This window comes from Bombina bombina, chromosome 5 (assembly GCF_027579735.1).
Source record: "Bombina bombina isolate aBomBom1 chromosome 5, aBomBom1.pri, whole genome shotgun sequence".
Lineage (NCBI taxonomy): Eukaryota > Metazoa > Chordata > Amphibia > Anura > Bombinatoridae > Bombina > Bombina bombina.
Genome location: NC_069503.1, coordinates 39358418 through 39383833, shown reverse-complemented (window position 1 = coordinate 39383833; position 25416 = coordinate 39358418). Strand labels below are relative to the sequence as shown.

Here is a 25416-nt window from a genome sequence, read left to right as displayed (position 1 = left end):
ATCAAGAGGACTAGACTCCTCCATATCTAATGCAATCAACACTTCTTTAAGTAAAGAACGAATAAACTCCATCTTAAACAAATATGAAGATTTATCAGTGTCAATATCTGAGGCAGAATCTTCTGAGCCAGATAGATCCTCATCAGAAATAGATAAGTCAGAATGATGGCGGTCATTTAAAAATTAATCTGAAATATGAGAAGTTTTAAAAGACCTTTTACGTTTACTAGGAGGAGGAATAACAGCTAGAGCCTTCCGAATAGAATTAGAAACAAATTCTCTTACATTAACAGGAACATCCTGAACATTAGATGTTGAAGGAACAACAGGTAATGGATTATTACTAATGGAAACATTATCTGCGTTAGAAAGTTTATCATGACAACTAACACAAACTACAGCCGGAGGAACAGTTACCAAAAGTTTACAATAAATTCACTTAGCTTTGGTAGAACCAACATCAGGCAGCATCTTTCCAGAAGTAGATTCTGATCCAGGGTCAGGTAGTGACATCTTGCAATATGTAATAGAAAAAACAACATATAAAGCAAAATTATCAAATTCCTTAAATGACAGTTTCAGGAATGGGAAAAAATGCAAAACAAACAAGCCTCTAGCAACCTGAAACAACAAAAAAGTGAGACTGAAATAATGTGAAAAAAACTGGCGCCAAGTATGAAGCCCACATTTTTGGCACCAAGTATGACGCCCACATTTTTTGGCGCCAAGAATGACGCCCACATTTTTTGGCGCCAAAAACGTCTGTAACACACATGCGTCAAAAAATGACGCAACCATGTGAAAACTTCCGGCATCAACTAGGACGCCGGAAATGACGAAATTTTTGCGGCAAAAAGGTCTTGCGCCAAAAATTACGCAATAAATTGAAGCATTTTCAGCACCCGCGAGCCTAACAGCCCGCAATTTAGAAGAAAAAAGTCCAATTGAAATTTTTAAGGTAAGAAAAATATTTATTCATATGCATTTTCCCAAAAAAATGAAACTGACAGTCTGAAAGAAGGAATACCGATTATCCTGAATCATGGAAAATATAAGTTTAAAACATATATTTAGAACTTTACATATAAAGTGCCCAAACATAGCTTAGAGTGTCATGAATAAAATAAGACTTACTTATACTAAGACACTCATCTACATATAGTAGATAGCCAAACCAGTACTGAAACAAGAATCAGAAGAGGTAATGGTATATAAGAGTATATCGTCGATCTGAAAAGGGAGGTAGGAGAAGAAATCTCTACGACCGATAACAGAGAACCTATGAAATAGATCCCCTAGAGGAAGACCATGGTATTCAAATAGGCAATACTCTCTTCACATCCCTCTGACATTCACTGCACTCTTAGAGGAAAACCGGGCTTCAGCCTGCTGCGAAGCGCATATCAACGTAGAAATCTATCACAAACTTACTTCACCACCTCCATGGGAGGCAAAGTTTGTAAAACTGAATTGTGGGTGTGGTGAGGGGTGTATTTATAGGCATTTTGAGGTTTGGGAAACTTTGCCCCTCCTGGTAGGAATGTATATCCCATACGTCACTAGCTCATGGACTCTTGCCAATTACATGAAAGAAATGAAGGATATTTCTAAAGAGGGTGAAAAGTAGGAGAGGAAATAAGTTAAAGAAGGGGAGGAAGGGGAGGGAGATGAGAAGAAGGTTTTATGTCAAAAGTACTTTTTAGGTTGTTTTCTGGTCCCATACAAATATAAGGTCTAATATAAAATCAGCTTTACCTTGAAAGCAGTAGTGGAGTTTTTCCAAAGAGAGAACATGACCACTTCCTTTAGCCACATTTGTAAGATGGGTGTTGTCGCTTTTTTCCAAAATCTAGGTATTAAATCTCTTGGCGCAATTTATCATACATTGTAACAATTTGCTATGATACAGACACGGAATTTGGGTGAGGTCAAGTTCGAGTGTTGTGCCTAACATTGAGTTAATGTGTAAGGTGAGGTTTTCCCAAAATGTTTTTATCTGAGGACAATGCCACCAGATATGGGAGAGTGCCTATTTCACCGCAATGTCGCCAACACAGTGAGGAGGCACCAGTGAAGATACTGTGGAGTCGGTGGGGTGTGAGGTACCATCTTAATAGGATTTTGTAGTTAAGTTCTACAATGATTGGGGAGATGGATGCTTTCTTAGTCAATTTAAAAAAAATTGCTTCATTGTTGTTCTGTAAATGTTTCTTGCAGTTCATTTTCCCACTTAGTTGTATAGGGGTTTATGTGTTGGGAAGCAGCCTCTAAGCATACTAAGGATTCAAATGGTGTAGTAAAGAGTTAATACATAAGGATTCAAATGGTGTGTTAGGTCCAACGAAATTTAGCATATGTGTATTTATTTGGATTGCGTTACGAATTTGAAAATATATAAACCATTTGTGAAAAGGTGTTCCGATACATTGTTGTAAGTCATTTTGCGTTCTGTTATGTCTGTCTTTAAACAATGAGGATATTGGTAGTTGTTGTAATCGATCAGTTATGGAGATTGTTTGTGTCAATTCGGGCTGGAGGAACAATGGGTGTCCCCAGAGTGGGGTGAGAGGGGATATTTGGCTTGAGATTGTGTGATTTAATTGGATGGTTTTGTCCCATCTTTTCAGTGTGCTTTCTACATAGTAGTTGGTGGTGCATGTTGTTGGTCTGTATCTTGTAGGAATCCAACACTTTGGTGAGCACCACTTCTAGTTGGATTTATGGCTTAAAAGGGTTGTTATAATTCAATGCAGCAGTAAGTGCTATCATAAAATAGTCAGGTTTGGAATTCCTAGGCCGCCATCTTCCCTATTTAGGTATAAGGTCTGTTTTGCTACTTTAGGTCGGTGGTAAATGTACCCAGGCTTTATAGTGTGATTTAATAAGTACATATGTGTGTGTAAATGTAACCAGGCTTTATAGTGTGATTTAATAGGTACATCTGTGTGTAAATGTACTCAGGCTTTATAGTGTGATTTAATAAGTACACATATGTGTGTAAATGTATCCAGGCTTTATAGTGTGATTTAATAAGTACATATCTGTGTGTAAATGTATCCAGGCTTTATAGTGTAATTTAATAAGTATATCTGTGTGTAAATGTACCCAGGATTTATAGTGTGAATTAATACGTACATCTGTGTGTAAATGTACCCAGGCTTTATAGTGTGATTTAATAAGTATATATGTGTGTAAATGTATCCAGGCTTTATAGTGTGATTTAATAAGTACATCTGTGTGTAAATGTACCCAGGCTTTATAGTGTGATTTAATAAGTACATCTGTGTGTAAATGTACCCAGGCTTTATAGTGTGATTTAATAAGTACATCTGTGTGTAAATGTACCCAGGCTTTATAGTGTGATTTAATAAGTATATATGTGTGTAAATGTATCCAGGCTTTATAGTGTGATTTAATAAGTACATCTGTGTGTAAATGTACCCAGGCTTTATAGTGTGATTTAATAAGTACATCTGTGTGTAAATGTACCCAGGCTTTATACTGTGATTTAATAAGTACACATCAGTGTGTAAATTTACCCAGGCATTATAGTGTGATTTAATAAGTACATCTGTGTGTAAATGTACCCAGGCTATATAGTGTGATTTAATAAGTACATCTGTGTGTAAATGTACTTATTTATTAGGTACATCTGTGTGTAAATGTACACAGGCTTTATAGTGTGATTTAATAACACTATAAAGCCTGGGTACATTTACGCACATATGTACTTATTAAATCACACTTTAAAGCCTGGCTACATTTACAAACACATCTGTACTTATTAAATCACACTATAAATCCTGGGTACATTTACACACAGATATGTACTTATTAAATCACACTATAAAGCCTGGGTACATTTACACACAGATGTACTTATTAAATCACACTATAAAGCCTGGGTGCATCTGTGTGTAAATGTACCCAGGCTTTATAGTGTGATTTAATAAGTACATATGTGTGTGTAAATATACCCAGGCTTTATAGTGTGATTTAATTAGTACATCTGTGTGTAAATGTATCCAGGCTTTATAGTGTGATTTAATAAGTACAAATCTGTGTGTAAATGTACCCAGGCTTTATAGTGTGATTTAATAAGTACATTGGTGTGTAAATGTATCCAGGCTTTATATTGTGATTTAATAAGTACATATCTGTGTGTAAATGTACCCCGGCATTATAGTGTGATTTAATAAGTACATCTGTGTGTAAATGTACCCAGGCTTTATAGTGTGATTTAATAAGCACATCTGTGTGTAAATGTATCCAGGCTTATAGTGTGATTTAATAAGTACATCTGTGTGTAAATGTACCTAGGCTTTATAGTGTGATTTAATAAGTACATCTGTGTGTAAATGTACCCAGGCTTATAGTGTGATTTAATAAGTTCATCTGTGTGTAAATGTACCCAGGCTTATAGTGTGATTTAATAAGTACATCTGTGTGTAAATGTACCCAGGCTTTATAGTGTGATTTAATAAGTACATCTGTGTGTAAATGTACCCAGGCTTTATAGTGTGATTTAATAAGTACATCTGTGTGTAAATGTACCCAGGCTTTATAGTGTGATTTAATAAGTTCATCTGTGTGTAAATGTACCCAGGCTTTATAGTATGATTTAATAAGTACATATCTGTGTGTAAATACACCCAGGCTTTATAGTGTGATTTAATAAGTACATATGTGTCTGTAAATGTACCCAGGCTTTATAGTGTGATTTAATAAGTACATCTGTGTGTAAATGTACCCAGGCTTTATAGTGTGATTTAATAAGTACATCTGTGTGTAAATGTACCCAGGCTTTATAGTGTGATTTAATAAGTACATCTGTGTGTAAATGTACCCAGGCTTTATAGTATGATTTAATAAGTACACATCTGTGTGTAAATGTAACCAGGCTTTATAGTGTGATTTAATAAGTACATATCTGTGTGTAAATGTACCCAGGCTTTATAGTGTGATTTAATAAGTACATATGTGTCTGTAAATGTACCCAGGCTTTATAGTGTGATTTAATAAGTACATCTGTGTCTAAATGTACCCAGGCTTTATAGTGTGATTTAATAAGTACATCTGTGAGTAAATGTACCCAGGCTTTATAGTGTGATTTAATAAGAACATCTGTGTGTAAATGTACCCAGGCTTTATAGTTTGATTTAATAAGTACACATCTGTGTGTAAATGTAACCAGGCTTTATAGTGTGATTTAATAAGTACATATCTGTGTGTAAATGTACCCCGGCATTATAGTGTGATTTAATAAGTACATCTGGGTGTAAATGTACCCAGGCTTTATAGTGTGATTTAATAAGCACATCTGTGTGTAAATGTACTTAGGCTTTATAGTGTGATTTAATAAGTACATCTGTGTGTAAATGTACCCAGGCTTATAGTGTGATTTAATAAGTACATCTGTGTGTAAATGTACCTAGGCTTTATAGTGTGATTTAATAAGTACATCTGTGTCTAAATGTACCCAGGCTTATAGTGTGATTTAATAAGTTCATCTGTGTGTAAATGTACCCAGGCTTATAGTGTGATTTAATAAGTACATCTGTGTGTAAATGTACCAAGGCTTTATAGTGTGATTTAATAAGTACATCTGTGTGTAAATGTACCCAGGCTTTATAGTGTGATTTAATAAGTACATCTGTGTGTAAATGTACCCAGGCTTTATAGCGTAATTTAATAAGTATATCTGTGTGTAAATGTACCCAGGCTTTATAGTGTGATTTAATAAGTACATCTGTGTGTAAATGTACCCAGGCTTTATAGTGTGATTTAATAAGTATATATGTGTGTAAATGTATCCAGGCTTTATAGTGTGATTTAATAAGTACATCTGTGTGTAAATGTACCCAGGCTTTATAGTATGATTTAATAAGTACATCTGTGTGTAAATGTACCCAGGCTTTATAGTGTGATTTAATAAGTACATCTGTGTGTAAATGTACCCAGGCTTTATAGTGTGATTTAATAAGTACACATCAGTGTGTAAATTTACCCAGGCATTATAGTGTGATTTAATAAGTACATCTGTGTGTAAATGTACCCAGGCTATATAGTGTGATTTAATAAGTACATCTGTGTGTAAATGTACCCAGGCTTTATAGTATGATTTAATAAGTACATCTGTGTGTAAATGTACCCAGGCTTTATAGTGTGATTTAATAAGTACATCTGTGTGTAAATGTACCCAGGCTTTATAGTGTGATTTAATAAGTTCATCTGTGTGTAAATGTACCCAGGCTTTATAGTATGATTTAATAAGTACATATCTGTGTGTAAATACACCCAGGCTTTATAGTGTGATTTAATAAGTACATATGTGTCTGTAAATGTACCCAGGCTTTATAGTGTGATTTAATAAGTACATATGTGTGTAAATGTACCCAGGCTTTATAGTGTGATTTAATAAGTACATCTGTGTGTAAATGTACCCAGGCTTTATAGTGTGATTTAATAAGTACATCTGTGTGTAAATGTACCCAGGCTTTATAGTTTGATTTAATAAGTACACATCTGTGTGTAAATGTAACCAGGCTTTATAGTGTGATTTAATAAGTACATATCTGTGTGTAAATGTACCCAGGCTTTATAGTGTGATTTAATAAGTACATATCTGTGTGTAAATGTACCCAGGCTTTATAGTGTGATTTAATAAGTACATATGTGTCTGTAAATGTACCCAGTCTTTATAGTGTGATTTAATAAGTACATCTGTGTCTAAATGTACCCAGGCTTTATAGTGTGATTTAATAAGTACATCTGTGAGTAAATGTACCCAGGCTTTATAGTGTGATTTAATAAGTACACATCAGTGTGTAAATTTACCCAGGCATTATAGTGTGATTTAATAAGTACATCTGTGTGTAAATGTACCCAGGCTTTATAGTGTGATTTAATAAGTACATCTGTGTGTAAATGTACTCAGGCTTTATAGTGTGATTTAATAAGTACATCTGTGTGTAAATGTACCCAGGCTTTATAGTTTGATTTAATAAGTACACATCTGTGTGTAAATGTAACCAGGCTTTATAGTGTGATTTAATAAGTACATATCTGTGTGTAAATGTACCCCGGCATTATAGTGTGATTTAATAAGTACATCTGGGTGTAAATGTACCCAGGCTTTATAGTGTGATTTAATAAGCACATCTGTGTGTAAATGTACTTAGGCTTTATAGTGTGATTTAATAAGTACATCTGTGTGTAAATGTACCCAGGCTTATAGTGTGATTTAATAAGTACATCTGTGTGTAAATGTACCTAGGCTTTATAGTGTGATTTAATAAGTACATCTGTGTGTAAATGTACCCAGGCTTATGGTGTGATTTAATAAGTTCATCTGTGTGTAAATGTACCCAGGCTTATAGTGTGATTTAATAAGTACATCTGTGTGTAAATGTACCAAGGCTTTATAGTGTGATTTAATAAGTACATCTGTGTGTAAATGTACCCAGGCTTTATAGTGTGATTTAATAAGTACACATCAGTGTGTAAATGTAACCAGGCTTTATAGTGTGATTTAATAAGTATATCTGTGTGTAAATGTACCCAGGCTTTATAGTGTAATTTAATAAGTATATCTGTGTGTAAATGTACCCAGGCTTTATAGTGTGATTTAATAAGTACATCTGTGTGTAAATGTACCCAGGCTTTATAGTGTGATTTAATAAGTATATATGTGTGTAAATGTATCCAGGCTTTATAGTGTGATTTAATAAGTACATCTGTGTGTAAATGTACCCAGGCTTTATAGTGTGATTTAATAAGTACATCTGTGTGTAAATGTACCCAGGCTTTATAGTGTGATTTAATAAGTACATCTGTGTGTAAATGTACCCAGGCTTTATAGTGTGATTTAATAAGTACACATCAGTGTGTAAATTTACCCAGGCATTATAGTGTGATTTAATAAGTACATATGTGTGTAAATGTACCCAGGCTATATAGTGTGATTTAATAAGTACATCTGTGTGTAAATGTACTTATTAAATCACACTATAAAGCCTGGGTACATTTACGCACAGATGTACCTAATAAATAACACTATAAAGCCTGGGTACATTTACGCACATCTGTACTTATTAAATCACACTATAAATCCTGGGTACATTTACACACAGATATGTACTTATTAAATCACACTATAAAGCCTGGGTACATTTACACACAGATGTACTTATTAAATCACACTATAAAGCCTGGGTGCATCTGTGTGTAAATGTACCCAGGCTTTATAGTGTGATTTAATAAGTACATCTGTGTGTAAATGTACCCAGGCTTTATAGTGTGATTTAATAAGTACATCTGTGTGTAAATGTACCCAGGCTTTATAGTTTGATTTAATAAGTACACATCTGTGTGTAAATGTAACCAGGCTTTATAGTGTGATTTAATAAGTACACATCTGTGTGTAAATGTACCCAGGCTTTATAGTGTGATTTAATAAGTACACATCAGTGTGTAAATTTACCCAGGCTTTATAGTGTGATTTAATAAGTACATCTGTGTGTAAATGTACCCAGGCTTTATAGTTTGATTTAATAAGTACACATCTGTGTGTAAATGCACCCATGCTTTATAGTGTGATTTAATAAGTACATATGTGTCTGTAAATGTACCCAGGCTTTATAGTGTGATTTAATAAGTACATCTGTGTGTAAATGTACCCAGGCTTTATAGTGTGATTTAATAAGTACATCTGTGTGTAAATGTACCCAGGCTTTATAGTGTGATTTAATAAGTACATCTGTGAGTAAATGTACCCAGGCTTTATAGTGTGATTTAATAAGTACATCTGTGTGTAAATGTACCCAGGCTTTATAGTGTGATTTAATAAGTACATCTGTGTGTAAATGTACCCAGGCTTTATAGTTTGATTTAATAAGTACACATCTGTGTGTAAATATAACCAGGCTTTATAGTGTGATTTAATAAGTACATATCTGTGTGTAAATGTACCCAGGCTTTATAGTGTGATTTAATAAGTACATATCTGTGTGTAAATGTACCCAGGCTTTATAGTGTGATTTAATAAGTACATATGTGTCTGTAAATGTACCCAGTCTTTATAGTGTGATTTAATAAGTACATCTGTGTCTAAATGTACCCAGGCTTTATAGTGTGATTTAATAAGTACATCTGTGAGTAAATGTACCCAGGCTTTATAGTGTGATTTAATAAGAACATCTGTGTGTAAATGTACCCAGGCTTTATAGTGTGATTTAATAAGTACACATCAGTGTGTAAATTTACCCAGGCATTATAGTGTGATTTAATAAGTACATCTGTGTGTAAATGTACCCAGGCTTTATAGTGTGATTTAATAAGTACATCTGTGTGTAAATGTACTCAGGCTTTATAGTGTGATTTAATAAGTACATCTGTGTGTAAATGTACCCAGGCTTTATAGTTTGATTTAATAAGTACACATCTGTGTGTAAATGTAACCAGGCTTTATAGTGTGATTTAATAAGTACATATCTGTGTGTAAATGTACTCCGGCATTATAGTGTGATTTAATAAGTACATCTGGGTGTAAATGTACCCAGGCTTTATAGTGTGATTTAATAAGCACATCTGTGTGTAAATGTACTTAGGCTTTATAGTGTGATTTAATAAGTACATCTGTGTGTAAATGTACCCAGGCTTATAGTGTGATTTAATAAGTACATCTGTGTGTAAATGTACCTAGGCTTTATAGTGTGATTTAATAAGTACATCTGTGTGTAAATGTACCCAGGCTTATAGTGTGATTTAATAAGTTCATCTGTGTGTAAATGTACCCAGGCTTATAGTGTGATTTAATAAGTACATCTGTGTGTAAATGTACCCAGGCTTTATAGTTTGATTTAATAAGTACACATCTGTGTGTAAATGTAACCAGGCTTTATAGTGTGATTTAATAAGTACATATCTGTGTGTAAATGTACCCCGGCATTATAGTGTGATTTAATAAGTACATCTGTGTGTAAATGTACCCAGGCTTTATAGTGTGATTTAATAAGTACACATCAGTGTGTAAATGTAACCAGGCTTTATAGTGTGATTTAATAAGTATATCTGTGTGTAAATGTACCCAGGCTTTATAGTGTAATTTAATAAGTATATCTGTGTGTAAATGTACCCAGGCTTTATAGTGTGATTTAATAAGTACATCTGTGTGTAAATGTACCCAGGCTTTATAGTGTGATTTAATAAGTATATATGTGTGTAAATGTATCCAGGCTTTATAGTGTGATTTAATAAGTACATCTGTGTGTAAATGTACCCAGGCTTTATAGTGTGATTTAATAAGTACATCTGTGTGTAAATGTACCCAGGCTTTATAGTGTGATTTAATAAGTACATCTGTGTGTAAATGTACCCAGGCTTTATAGTGTGATTTAATAAGTACACATCAGTGTGTAAATTTACCCAGGCATTATAGTGTGATTTAATAAGTACATATGTGTGTAAATGTACCCAGGCTATATAGTGTGATTTAATAAGTACATCTGTGTGTAAATGTACTTATTAAATCACACTATAAAGCCTGGGTACATTTACACACAGATGTACCTAATAAATAACACTATAAAGCCTGGGTACATTTACACACAGATGTACTTATTAAATCACACTATAAAGCCTGGGTACATTTACACACAGATGTACTTATTAAATGTACCCAGGCTTTATAGTGTGATTTAATAAGTACATCTGTGTGTAAATGTACCCAGGCTTTATAGTGTGATTTAATAAGTACATATCTGTGTGTAAATGTACCGAGGCTTTATAGTGTGATTTAATAAGTACATCTGTGTGTAAATGTACCCAGGCTTTATAGTGTGATTTAATAAGTACATATGTGTGTAAATATACCCAGGCTTTATAGTGTGATTTAATTAGTACATCTGTGTGTAAATGTATCCAGGCTTTATATTGTGATTTAATAAGTACATATCTGTGTGTAAATGTACCCAGGCTTTATAGTGTGATTTAATAAGTACACATCTGTGTGTAAATGTACCCAGGCTTTATAGTGTGATTTAATAAGTACATTGGTGTGTAAATGTATCCAGGCTTTATATTGTGATTTAATAAGTACATATCTGTGTGTAAATGTACCCCGGCATTATAGTGTGATTTAATAAGTACATCTGTGTGTAAATGTACCTAGGCTTTATAGTGTGATTTAATAAGTACATCTGTGTGTAAATGTACCCAGGCTTATAGTGTGATTTAATAAGTTCATCTGTGTGTAAATGTACCCAGGCTTTATAGTGTGATTTAATAAGTTCATCTGTGTGTAAATGTACCCAGGCTTTATAGTGTGATTTAATAAGTACATCTGTGTGTAAATGTACCCAGACTTTATAGTGTGATTTAATAAGTTCATCTGTGTGTAAATGTACCCAGGCTTTATAGTGTGATTTAATAAGTACATCTGTGTGTAAATGTACCCAGGCTTTATAGTTTGATTTAATAAATACACATCTGTGTGTAAATGTAACCAGGCTTTATAGTGTGATTTAATAAGTACATATCTGTGTGTAAATGTACCCAGGCTTTATAGTGTGATTTAATAAGTACACATCAGTGTGTAAATTTACCCAGGCTTTATAGTGTGATTTAATAAGTACATCTGTGTGTAAATGTACCCAGGCTTTATAGTTTGATTTAATAAGTACACATCTGTGTGTAAATGCACCCATGCTTTATAGTGTGATTTAATAAGTACATATGTGTCTGTAAATGTACCCAGGCTTTATAGTGTGATTTAATAAGTACATCTGTGTGTAAATGTACCCAGGCTTTATAGTGTGATTTAATAAGTACATCTGTGTGTAAATGTACCCAGGCTTTATAGTGTGATTTAATAAGTACATCTGTGAGTAAATGTACCCAGGCTTATAGTGTGATTTAATAAGTACATCTGTGTGTAAATGTACCCAGGCTTTATAGTGTGATTTAATAAATACATCTGTGTGTAAATGTACCCAGGCGTATAGTGTGATTTAATAAGTACATCTGTGTGTAAATGTACCTAGGCTTTATAGTGTGATTTAATAAGTACATCTGTGTGTAAATGTACCCAGGCTTATAGTGTGATTTAATAAGTACATCTGTGTGTAAATGTACCTAGGCTTTATAGTGTGATTTAATAAGTATATATGTGTGTAAATGTATCCAGGCTTTATAGTGTGATTTAATAAGTACATCTGTGTGTAAATGTACCCAGGCTTTATAGTGTGATTTAATAAGTACATCTGTGTGTAAATGTACCCAGGCTTTATAGTGTGATTTAATAAGTACATCTGTGTGTAAATGTACCCAGGCTTTATAGTGTGATTTAATAAGTACACATCAGTGTGTAAATTTACCCAGGCATTATAGTGTGATTTAATAAGTACATATGTGTGTAAATGTACCCAGGCTATATAGTGTGATTTAATAAGTACATCTGTGTGTAAATGTACTTATTAAATCACACTATAAAGCCTGGGTACATTTACACACAGATGTACCTAATAAATAACACTATAAAGCCTGGGTACATTTACGCACATCTGTACTTATTAAATCACACTATAAAGCCTCGGTACATTTACACACAGATATGTACTTATTAAATCACACTATAAAGCCTGGGTACATTTACACACAGATGTACTTATTAAATCACACTATAAAGTCTGGGTGCATCTGTGTGTAAATGTACCCAGGCTTTATAGTGTGATTTAATAAGTACATCTGTGTGTAAATGTACCCAGGCTTTATAGTGTGATTTAATAAGTACATATCTGTGTGTAAATGTACCGAGGCTTTATAGTGTGATTTAATAAGTACATCTGTGTGTAAATGTACCCAGGCTTTATAGTGTGATTTAATAAGTACATATGTGTGTAAATATACCCAGGCTTTAAAGTGTGATTTAATTAGTACATCTGTGTGTAAATGTATCCAGGCTTTATATTGTGATTTAATAAGTACATATCTGTGTGTAAATGTACCCAGGCTTTATAGTGTGATTTAATAAGTACACATCTGTGTGTAAATGTACCCAGGCTTTATAGTGTGATTTAATAAGTACATTGGTGTGTAAATGTATCCAGGCTTTATATTGTGATTTAATAAGTACATATCTGTGTGTAAATGTACCCAGGCTTTATAGTGTGATTTAATAAGTACATCTGTGTGTAAATGTACCTAGGCTTTATAGTGTGATTTAATAAGTACATCTGTGTGTAAATGTACCCAGGCTTATAGTGTGATTTAATAAGTTCATCTGTGTGTAAATGTACCCAGGCTTTATAGTGTGATTTAATAAGTACATATCTGTGTGTAAATGTACCCAGGCTTTATAGTGTGATTTAATAAGTACATCTGTGTGTTAATGTATCGAGGCTTTATAGTGTGATTTAATAAGTGCATATCTGTGTGTAAATGTACCCAGGCTTTATAGTGTCCTTTAATAAGTACATATCTGTGTGTAAATGTACCCAGACTTTATAGTGTGATTTAATAAGTACATCTGTGTGTAAATGTACCCAGGCTTTATAGTGTGATTTAATAAGTACATCTGTGTGTAAATGTACCCAGGCTTTATAGTTTGATTTAATAAGTACACATCTGTGTGTAAATGTACCCAGGCTTTATAGTGTGATTTAATAAGTACACATCAGTGTGTAAATTTACCCAGGCTTTATAGTGTGATTTAATAAGTACATCTGTGTGTAAATGTACCCAGGCTTTATAGTTTGATTTAATAAGTACACATCTGTGTGTAAATGCACCCATGCTTTATAGTGTGATTTAATAAGTACATATGTGTCTGTAAATGTACCCAGGCTTTATAGTGTGATTTAATAAGTACATCTGTGTGTAAATGTACCCAGGCTTTATAGTGTGATTTAATAAGTACATCTGTGTGTAAATGTACCCAGGCTTTATAGTGTGATTTAATAAGTACATCTGTGAGTAAATGTACCCAGGCTTATAGTGTGATTTAATAAGTACATCTGTGTGTAAATGTACCCAGGCTTTATAGTGTGATTTAATAAATACATCTGTGTGTAAATGTACCCAGGCGTATAGTGTGATTTAATAAGTACATCTGTGTGTAAATGTACCTAGGCTTTATAGTGTGATTTAATAAGTACATCTGTGTGTAAATGTACCCAGGCTTATAGTGTGATTTAATAAGTACATCTGTGTGTAAATGTACCTAGGCTTTATAGTGTGATTTAATAAGTACATCTGTGTGTAAATGTACCCAGGCTTTATAGTGTAATTTAATAAGTATATCTGTGTGTAAATGTACCCAGGCTTTATAGTGTGATTTAATAAGTACATCTGTGTGTAAATGTACCCAGGCTTTATAGTGTGATTTAATAAGTATATATGTGTGTAAATGTATCCAGGCTTTATAGTGTGATTTAATAAGTACATCTGTGTGTAAATGTACCCAGGCTTTATAGTGTGATTTAATAAGTACATCTGTGTGTAAATGTACCCAGGCTTTATAGTGTGATTTAATAAGTACATCTGTGTGTAAATGTACCCAGGCTTTATAGTGTGATTTAATAAGTACACATCAGTGTGTAAATTTACCCAGGCATTATAGTGTGATTTAATAAGTACATATGTGTGTAAATGTACCCAGGCTATATAGTGTGATTTAATAAGTACATCTGTGTGTAAATGTACTTATTAAATCACACTATAAAGCCTGGGTACATTTACACACAGATGTACCTAATAAATAACACTATAAAGCCTGGGTACATTTACGCACATCTGTACTTATTAAATCACACTATAAATCCTGGGTACATTTACACACAGATATGTACTTATTAAATCACACTATAAAGCCTGGGTACATTTACACACAGATGTACTTATTAAATCACACTATAAAGCCTGGGTGCATCTGTGTGTAAATGTACCCAGGCTTTATAGTGTGATTTAATAAGTACATCTGTGTGTAAATGTACCCAGGCTTTATAGTGTGATTTAATAAGTACATATCTGTGTGTAAATGTACCGAGGCTTTATAGTGTGATTTAATAAGTACATCTGTGTGTAAATGTACCCAGGCTTTATAGTGTGATTTAATAAGTACATATGTGTGTAAATATACCCAGGCTTTATAGTGTGATTTAATTAGTACATCTGTGTGTAAATGTATCCAGGCTTTATATTGTGATTTAATAAGTACATATCTGTGTGTAAATGTACCCAGGCTTTATAGTGTGATTTAATAAGTACACATCTGTGTGTAAATGTACCCAGGCTTTATAGTGTGATTTAATAAGTACATTGGTGTGTAAATGTATCCAGGCTTTATATTGTGATTTAATAAGTACATATCTGTGTGTAAATGTACCCCGGCATTATAGTGTGATTTAATAAGTACATCTGTGTGTAAATGTACCTAGGCTTTATAGTGTGATTTAATAAGTACATCTGTGTGTAAATGTACCCAGGCTTATAGTGTGATTTAATAAGTTCATCTGTGTGTAAATGTACCCAGGCTTTATAGTGTGATTTAATAAGTACATCTGTGTGTAAATGTACCCAGGCTTTATAGTGTGATTTAATAAGTACATCTGTGTGTAAATGTACCCAGGCTTTATAGTGTGATTTAATAAGTACATCTGTGTGTAAATGTACCCAGGCTTTATAGTGTGATTTAATAAGTACATCTGTGTGTAAATGTACTCAGGCTTTATAGTGTGATTTAATAAGTACATCTGTGTGTAAATGTACCCAGGCTTTATAGTTTGATTTAATAAGTACACATCTGTGTGTAAATGTAACCAGGCTTTATAGTGTGATTTAATAAGTACATATCTGTGTGTAAATGTACCCCGGCATTATAGTGTGATTTAATAAGTACATCTGGGTGTAAATGTACCCAGGCTTTATAGTGTGATTTAATAAGCACATCTGTGTGTAAATGTACTTAGGCTTTATAGTGTGATTTAATAAGTACATCTGTGTGTAAATGTACCCAGGCTTATAGTGTGATTTAATAAGTACATCTGTGTGTAAATGTACCTAGGCTTTATAGTGTGATTTAATAAGTACATCTGTGTGTAAATGTACCCAGGCTTATAGTGTGATTTAATAAGTTCATCTGTGTGTAAATGTACCCAGGCTTATAGTGTGATTTAATAAGTACATCTGTGTGTAAATGTACCAAGGCTTTATAGTGTGATTTAATAAGTACATCTGTGTGTAAATGTACCCAGGCTTTATAGTGTGATTTAATAAGTACACATCAGTGTGTAAATGTAACCAGGCTTTATAGTGTGATTTAATAAGTATATCTGTGTGTAAATGTACCCAGGCTTTATAGTGTAATTTAATAAGTATATCTGTGTGTAAATGTACCCAGGCTTTATAGTGTGATTTAATAAGTACATCTGTGTGTAAATGTACCCAGGCTTTATAGTGTGATTTAATAAGTATATATGTGTGTAAATGTATCCAGGCTTTATAGTGTGATTTAATAAGTACATCTGTGTGTAAATGTACCCAGGCTTTATAGTGTGATTTAATAAGTACATCTGTGTGTAAATGTACCCAGGCTTTATAGTGTGATTTAATAAGTACATCTGTGTGTAAATGTACCCAGGCTTTATAGTGTGATTTAATAAGTACACATCAGTGTGTAAATGTACCCAGGCTTTATAGTGTGATTTAATAAGTACATATGTGTGTAAATGTACCCAGGCTATATAGTGTGATTTAATAAGTACATCTGTGTGTAAATGTACTTATTAAATCACACTATAAAGCCTGGGTACATTTACACACAGATGTACCTAATAAATAACACTATAAAGCCTGGGTACATTTACGCACATCTGTACTTATTAAATCACACTATAAAGCCTGGGTACATTTACACACAGATGTACTTATTAAATCACACTATAAAGCCTGGGTACATCTGTGTGTAAATGTACCCAGGCTTTATAGTGTGATTTAATAAGTACATCTGTGTGTAAATGTACCCAGGCTTTATAGTGTGATTTAATAAGTACATATCTGTGTGTAAATGTACCGAGGCTTTATAGTGTGATTTAATAAGTACATCTGTGTGTAAATGTACCCAGGCTTTATAGTGTGATTTAATAAGTACATATGTGTGTAAATATACCCAGGCTTTATAGTGTGATTTAATTAGTACATCTGTGTGTAAATGTATCCAGGCTTTATATTGTGATTTAATAAGTACATATCTGTGTGTAAATGTACCCAGGCTTTATAGTGTGATTTAATAAGTACACATCTGTGTGTAAATGTACCCAGGCTTTATAGTGTGATTTAATAAGTACATTGGTGTGTAAATGTATCCAGGCTTTATATTGTGATTTAATAAGTACATATCTGTGTGTAAATGTACCCCGGCATTATAGTGTGATTTAATAAGTACATCTGTGTGTAAATGTACCTAGGCTTTATAGTGTGATTTAATAAGTACATCTGTGTGTAAATGTACCCAGGCTTATAGTGTGATTTAATAAGTTCATCTGTGTGTAAATGTACCCAGGCTTTATAGTGTGATTTAATAAGTACATCTGTGTGTAAATGTACCCAGACTTTATAGTGTGATTTAATAAGTTCATCTGTGTGTAAATGTACCCAGGCTTTATAGTGTGATTTAATAAGTACATCTGTGTGTAAATGTACCCAGGCTTTATAGTTTGATTTAATAAATACACATCTGTGTGTAAATGTAACCAGGCTTTATAGTGTGATTTAATAAGTACATATCTGTGTGTAAATGTACCCAGGCTTTATAGTGTGATTTAATAAGTACACATCAGTGTGTAAATTTACCCAGGCTTTATAGTGTGATTTAATAAGTACATCTGTGTGTAAATGTACCCAGGCTTTATAGTTTGATTTAATAAGTACACATCTGTGTGTAAATGCACCCATGCTTTATAGTGTGATTTAATAAGTACATATGTGTCTGTAAATGTACCCAGGCTTTATAGTGTGATTTAATAAGTACATCTGTGTGTAAATGTACCCAGGCTTTATAGTGTGATTTAATAAGTACATCTGTGTGTAAATGTACCCAGGCTTTATAGTGTGATTTAATAAGTACATCTGTGAGTAAATGTACCCAGGCTTATAGTGTGATTTAATAAGTACATCTGTGTGTAAATGTACCCAGGCTTTATAGTGTGATTTAATAAATACATCTGTGTGTAAATGTACCCAGGCGTATAGTGTGATTTAATAAGTACATCTGTGTGTAAATGTACCTAGGCTTTATAGTGTGATTTAATAAGTACATCTGTGTGTAAATGTACCCAGGCTTATAGTGTGATTTAATAAGTACATCTGTGTGTAAATGTACCTAGGCTTTATAGTGTGATTTAATAAGTACATCTGTGTGTAAATGTACCCAGGCTTATAGTGTGATTTAATAAGTACATCTGTGTGTAAATGTACCCAGGCATTATAGTGTGATTTAATAAGTGCATCTGTGTGTAAATGTACCCAGGCTTATAGTGTGATTTAATAAGTACATCTGTGTGTAAATGTACCCAGGCTTTATAGTGTGATTTAATAAGTACATCTGTGTGTAAATGTACCCAGGCTTTATAGTGTGATTTAATAAGTACACATCAGTGTGTAAATGTAACCAGGCTTTAGAGTGTGATTTAATACGTATATCTGTGTGTAAATGTACCCAGGCTTTATAGTGTAATTTAATAAGTATATCTGTGTGTAAATGTACCCAGGCTTTATAGTGTGATTTAATAAGTACATCTGTGTGTAAATGTACCCAGGCTTTATAGTGTGATTTAATAAGTATATATGTGTGTAAATGTATCCAGGCTTTATAGTGTGATTTAATAAGTACATCTGTGTGTAAATGTACCCAGGCTTTATAGTGTGATTTAATAAGTACATCTGTGTGTAAATGTACCCAGGCTTTATAGTGTGATTTAATAAGTACATCTGTGTGTAAATGTACCCAGGCTTTATAGTGTGATTTAATAAGTACACATCAGTGTGTAAATTTACCCAGGCATTATAGTGTGATTTAATAAGTACATCTGTGTGTAAATGTACCCAGGCTATATAGTGTGATTTAATAAGTACATCTGTGTGTAAATGTACTTATTAAATCACACTATAAAGCCTGGGTACATTTACACACAGATGTACCTAATAAATAACACTATAAAGCCTGGGTACATTTACGCACATCTGTACTTATTAAATCACACTATAAATCCTGGGTACATTTACACACAGATATGTACTTATTAAATTACACTATAAAGCCTGGGTACATTTACACACAGATGTACTTATTAAATCACACTATAAAGCCTGGGTGCATCTGTGTGTAAATGTACCCAGGCTTTATAGTGTGATTTAATAAGTACATCTGTGTGTAAATGTACCCAGTCTTTATAGTGTGATTTAATAAGTACATCTGTGTGTAAATGTACCCAGTCTTTATAGTGTGATTTAATAAGCACATATCTGTGTGTAAATGTACCCAGGCTTTATAGTGTGATTTAATAAGTACATATCTGTGTGTAAATGTACCGAGGCTTTATAGTGTGATTTAATAAGTACATCTGTGTGTAAATGTACCCAAGCTTTATAGTGTGATTTAATAAGTACATATGTGTGTAAATATACCCAGGCTTTATAGTGTGATTTAATTAGTACATCTGTGTGTAAATGTATCCAGGCTTTATATTGTGATTTAATAAGTACATATCTGTGTGTAAATGTACCCAGGCTTTATAGTGTGATTTAATAAGTACACATCTGTGTGTAAATGTACCCAGGCTTTATAGTGTGATTTAATAAGTACATTGGTGTGTAAATGTATCCCGGCTTTATATTGTGATTTAATAAGTACATATCTGTGTGTAAATGTACCCCGGCATTATAGTGTGATTTAATAAGTACATCTGTGTGTAAATGTACCCAGGCTTTATAGTGTGATTTAATAAGCACATCTGTGTGTAAATGTACCCAGGCTTTATAGTGTGATTTAATAAGTACATCTGTGTGTAAATGTATCCAGGCTTTATAGTGTGATTTAATAAGTACACATCTGTGTGTAAATGTACCCAGGCTTTATAGTGTGATTTAATAAGTACATCTGTGTGTAAATGTACACAGGCTTTATAGTGTGATTTAATAAGTACATCTGTGTGTAAATGTACCCAGGCTTATAGTGTGATTTAATAAGTACATCTGTGTGTAAATGTACCCAGGCTTATAGTGTGATTTAATAAGTACATCTGTGTGTAAATGTACCCAGGCTTATAGTGTGATTTAATAAGTACATCTGTGTGTAAATGTACCCAGGCTTATAGTGTGATTTAATAAGTACATCTGTGTGTAAATGTACTTAGGTTTTATAGTGTGATTTAATAAGTACATCTGTGTGTAAATGTACCCAGGCTTATAGTGTGATTTAATAAGTACATCTGTGTGTAAATGTACCTAGGCTTTATAGTGCTTTATAGTGTGATTTAATAAGTACATCTGTGTGTAAATGCAACAAAGAAAAAAGTGAATTGCGCTATATGAACTGACTTAGTATCCACAAGGACTATAACTGTATGTAGATCTTCACAGTGATGAGTGTATGATAAATATAAATAATATATATATAAAAAATTCTAAAAAATTCTAAAATCACATAAAAGTTAATTGTATAAAAAATTGATAAAAATGTAAAAATTGATCAAAATATAAATTCACAATAGCACCTTCGATATAACTACAAATGTATATAGATAAAGCAAGAATTATATATAGAGCAAAAAATGTATATAGAGAACAGCACCTTAATTTAACAAAATGATATAAATACTCATTGAAAAAACATAAAAATACAAAATATAAAATATAGATTCACTTGACCTTAGGTTAAGAAGGGTGTGTCAGAAAAACACCTGCGGGTCAAAAATATATATTGCACACTATTTATATTCCACAGTACCTCTAATGGTTTCCCATGACCATTCTCATTACTTTCTTTTGCAGAAAGTGAAACAACCAGTGCAATGAGATATGTCCCTTTAAAATGAGTGTAAACTTGAGTCCCGTTCTGTGCAGCTCCAATCAGACAGGGTGAATCCAAACCTCAGTCGTAGGGATAGTGATACATGTAAATAGAAAAAGAGAGAGAGCGCACAAAGGATTCAAGTGTAGATTTTTATTAGCAACATTAGCACACATAAATTAATGCACTTACTAGAAGTAAGATTAAAAAGGCAAATCAGAGTTCAACTCTCTTTCCTCCGCTTGTATAGCCGCTCCACACTGCTGCCTAGGAAGAGTCAGCGTCCCCGGATGTTGATGCAAGATACCGGCTTCTGTAGCAGGGCTTTCCGGATGCCCTTGCTAACTGCCTGTCTGTCAATGGGGTGGAGCGGATCAAATTGGAGTCTGAGCGTCGGACCTGTTTGCCGGTTCCTAACGCGTTTCCCCCAGTCAGCGGCTGGGCTTTTTCAAAGGATAAGATCAAATATGTTTTTTCTTCTTTCCGCCCTAAGTTTTAAAAGGCAAGCGTCCAATTAAATTTGTAGGTGTGTCTATCCAGCCAATCATAGCGTCCATATCTCTCCTCTGTGTTGTTACACACCATTAGCTCACCTAATGCTAAAGGGAGTATTCTCTATACCAAATGCCATACTCCATATGCATATTTGTTAGCCACATAACAGTAAAGAAACAAAACAGCACAAAAAAGCACAAAAACACTGCCATTCCTCAGCAGTAAATGTTATGCGAAAATAATCGAAGTATACCTTATTATAAAAAAACAATATGTAACTAACGTGTATCACCAAACTATAACATATTATGTTTTTCATCAGAAATATTAGCGATCTATTTTGTTGTCACAGGGTTATTAGAAAAAAATGACTCTAAATCAAATTTTGTTATAATTGGGTTATATTTCCTGTTTAATATCAGAGCATAAATTCTATACCTAATTAAAGATTACATCTTTTATTTTTTATTTTTTGTTTATTGTTTTTTATATATTGTTTTTATTTTCAAATACCCAAGGTTGCTTTGTAGAAACGTATATGTATGTATATATATGTATCTCTATATGCAAAAATATTATTGGTATTATTGATGTCACATTATATATTGGCCTTTTATTTTATGCTCCTTCCCCTGAATTTTTAAATATGTTACAACCTGGTGTGTACCTTATTATAAATATCTATATCTATAAATTTAGATCATAATAAAATTATTATTTAAATCATGATGGGATTATTTAAAAACACATGTTGAACAAGTATTATTTGAACATACACACATAATACACAAAATCTATCACACAATGAATTTCATACCTATATTTATATTTGATCTAATCTTATTTTATAAAATTTTAATCTAATTTTCCACAATAAAAACATGTTATTATAATATTAAGTAAAATTAAAAAGTAAAAAATTGATTAAATCTAAAAATAATAATATTAATAATATATATAAAAAATGAATTAAAATCTTAATCTCATAGGTTTTTATAGGTTTTTATATAAATGCTGCTACGTCTATGTCTATATTAAGACCATGTGGTTGTAATGTATTTAATTTATAGATCCACTTGGTCTCCAACTTTCTTAGTGCTAAAAGACGATTAGATTTAGTTATAGGGACTCTATCTATAACTTGAACTTTGAGAGAACTAGGGTTGTGTCTGTGACATTCCAAAAAATGTTTGGGAACACTGTGATTTGTCATCTTTTTTTCTATATTATATATGTGTTCATTCACTCGCCGTCTTATTTGACGTTTTGTGCGGCCCACATAAAGTAGGCCACACCCACATTGTAATAAATATACAACATAAATAGATTCACAGTTGCTTCTAAATGAAATGTTAAAAGTTTCAGTTAATGAGCTATTTGAAAATGTAGGGGCTCTATTGACATGTTTACACATGTTGCAGCGGGGTTTTCCATATCTCATGGTTCCCTTCCATTCACTCAACCAAGTAGTTCCTATTTTTTCTATTTTTTCGGTCCCGGTTTCACTACCCTTATTTTTAATAATAGGTTTTATTTTACTTGGAGCAAGAATATTCTTAAGGCTTTTGCCTTTCCTATAATTAATAGTTGGTTTGTCCCCCAATGATGGCCCTAAAACAGGATCTAATTGAAGTAATGGCCAATGTTTTTTAATTATCTTTTCTAAACTTTTTGAACCTCCATTGAAAGTTGTTATGAATCTTGGTGGATCTAGTTTCACTGGTTCTATTAATTTGTTATGTATAAGAGACCCTATTGCATTTGGTTTGTCTAATTTGATATTTATATTTCTCTCTTTTGCAATAGCCCTATTTTTTGCAGCTTGTATTAGTTTTGGTTCATAGCCTTTTTCTAAGAAATTTTCTTCTAATATTTTTGCTTCCATTTCAAAGTCATTTTCATGTGTACAGTTTCTTTTTATTCTTAAAAATTGACTGTATGGAACATTATCCAACCATGATTTTTTATGTGCGCTTTTGGCTTGTATATAACTATTTCGATCTGTGCTTTTTCGATAGTTTTTTACTGCTATTTTACCTGTGTTATCTGTAAACAATACCAAATCTAAAAATTCTATTTTATCTTTCGAACATGCATTTGTAAAAGTTAAATTAAAATCATTACTATTAATATGTTTCATAAAATTATCTATTTCTGTCAAATCCCCTTTCCACAGGATGATGACATCATCTATGTATCTACCATATGATACTATATTACTTAAAAATGGATTATTATGCCAAATGTATTTATTCTCGAACGCATTTACATAGAGATTGGCATAGGATGGGGCAAATGTTGTCCCCATCGCTGTGCCTTGGGTCTGTAGATAATATTTATCTTCAAACATAAAATAGTTATGATGTAAGATAAAATTAATGCTATCAATTAAAAAAGATATATGTTTCATCGGAATTGACCATTTTGAGAGTTCCTCTTTTATCTCGTTTGTGCCACTAGTATGAGGTATACACGTGTATAAGGAAGCAACGTCGCAAGTTAGCCAACACATATCCTCTTCCCATTGTTTGCCCTCAAACCTTCTAATTACCTCCGTTGTATCTTTAATATATGCCTTCATATTTTTTACTAATGGTTGGAGGTAAAAATCAGGCTTTATAGTGTGATTTAATAAATACATCTGTGTGTAAATGTATCCAGGCTTTATAGTGTGATTTAATAAGTACATCTGTGTGTAAATGTACCCAGGCTTTATAGTGTGATTTAATAAGTACATATCTGTGTGTAAATGCACCCAGGCATTATAGTGTGATTTAATAAGTACATATGTGTCTGTAAATGTACCCAGGCTTTATAGTGTGATTTAATAAGTACATCTGTGTGTAAATGTACCCAGGCTTTATAGTGTGATTTAATAAGTACATCTGTGTGTAAATGTACCCAGGCTTTATATTGTGATTTAATAAGTACATCTGTGTGTAAATGTACCCAGGCTTTATATTGTGATTTAATAAGTACATCTGTGAGTAAATGTACCCAGGCTTTATAGTGTGATTTAATAAGAACATATGTGTGTAAATGTACCCAGGCTTATAGTGTGATTTAATAAGTGCATCTGTGTGTAAATGTACCCATGCTTTATAGTGTGATTTAATAAGTACATCTGTGTGTAAATGTACCCAGGCTTTATAGTGTGATTTAATAAGTACATCTGTGTGTAAATGTACCCAGGCTTTATAGTTTGATTTAATAAGTACACATCTGTGTGTAAATGTAACCAGGCTTTATAGTGTGATTTAATAAGTACATATCTGTGTGTAAATGTACCCAGGCTTTATAGTGTGATTTAATAAGTACATATCTGTGTGTAAATGTACCCAGGCTTTATAGTGTGATTTAATAAGTACATATGTGTCTGTAAATGTACCCAGTCTTTATAGTGTGATTTAATAAGTACATCTGTGTGTAAATGTACCCAGGCTTTATAGTGTGATTTAATAAGTACATCTGTGAGTAAATGTACCCAGGCTTTATAGTGTGATTTAATAAGAACATCTGTGTGTAAATGTACCCAGGCTTTATAGTGTGATTTAATAAGTACACATCAGTGTGTAAATTTACCCAGGCATTATAGTGTGATTTAATAAGTACATCTGTGTGTAAATGTACCCAGGCTTTATAGTGTGATTTAATAAGTACATCTGTGTGTAAATGTACCCAGGCTTTATAGTGTGATTTAATAAGTACATCTGTGTGTAAATGTACCCAGGCTTTATAGTGTGATTTAATAAGTACATCTGTGTGTAAATGTACTTATTAAATCACACTATACAGCCTGGGTACATTTACACACAGATGTACCTATTAAATCACACTATAAAGCCTGGGTACATTTA

General features: G+C 32.8%; 1 protein-coding gene across 1 annotated transcript in view; it reads right to left on the bottom strand.

Moving 5' to 3' along the window:
- Window positions 1–25416, bottom strand: part of LOC128659783 (gastrula zinc finger protein XlCGF26.1-like) — a 126928-nt gene that overhangs the window by 29467 nt on the left and 72045 nt on the right. Inside the window, exon 2 of the mRNA XM_053713356.1 lies at window positions 21002–21552. The gene's annotated coding sequence lies outside the window, so the exon portion shown is untranslated. The remainder of the gene's footprint in view (window positions 1–21001; window positions 21553–25416) is intronic.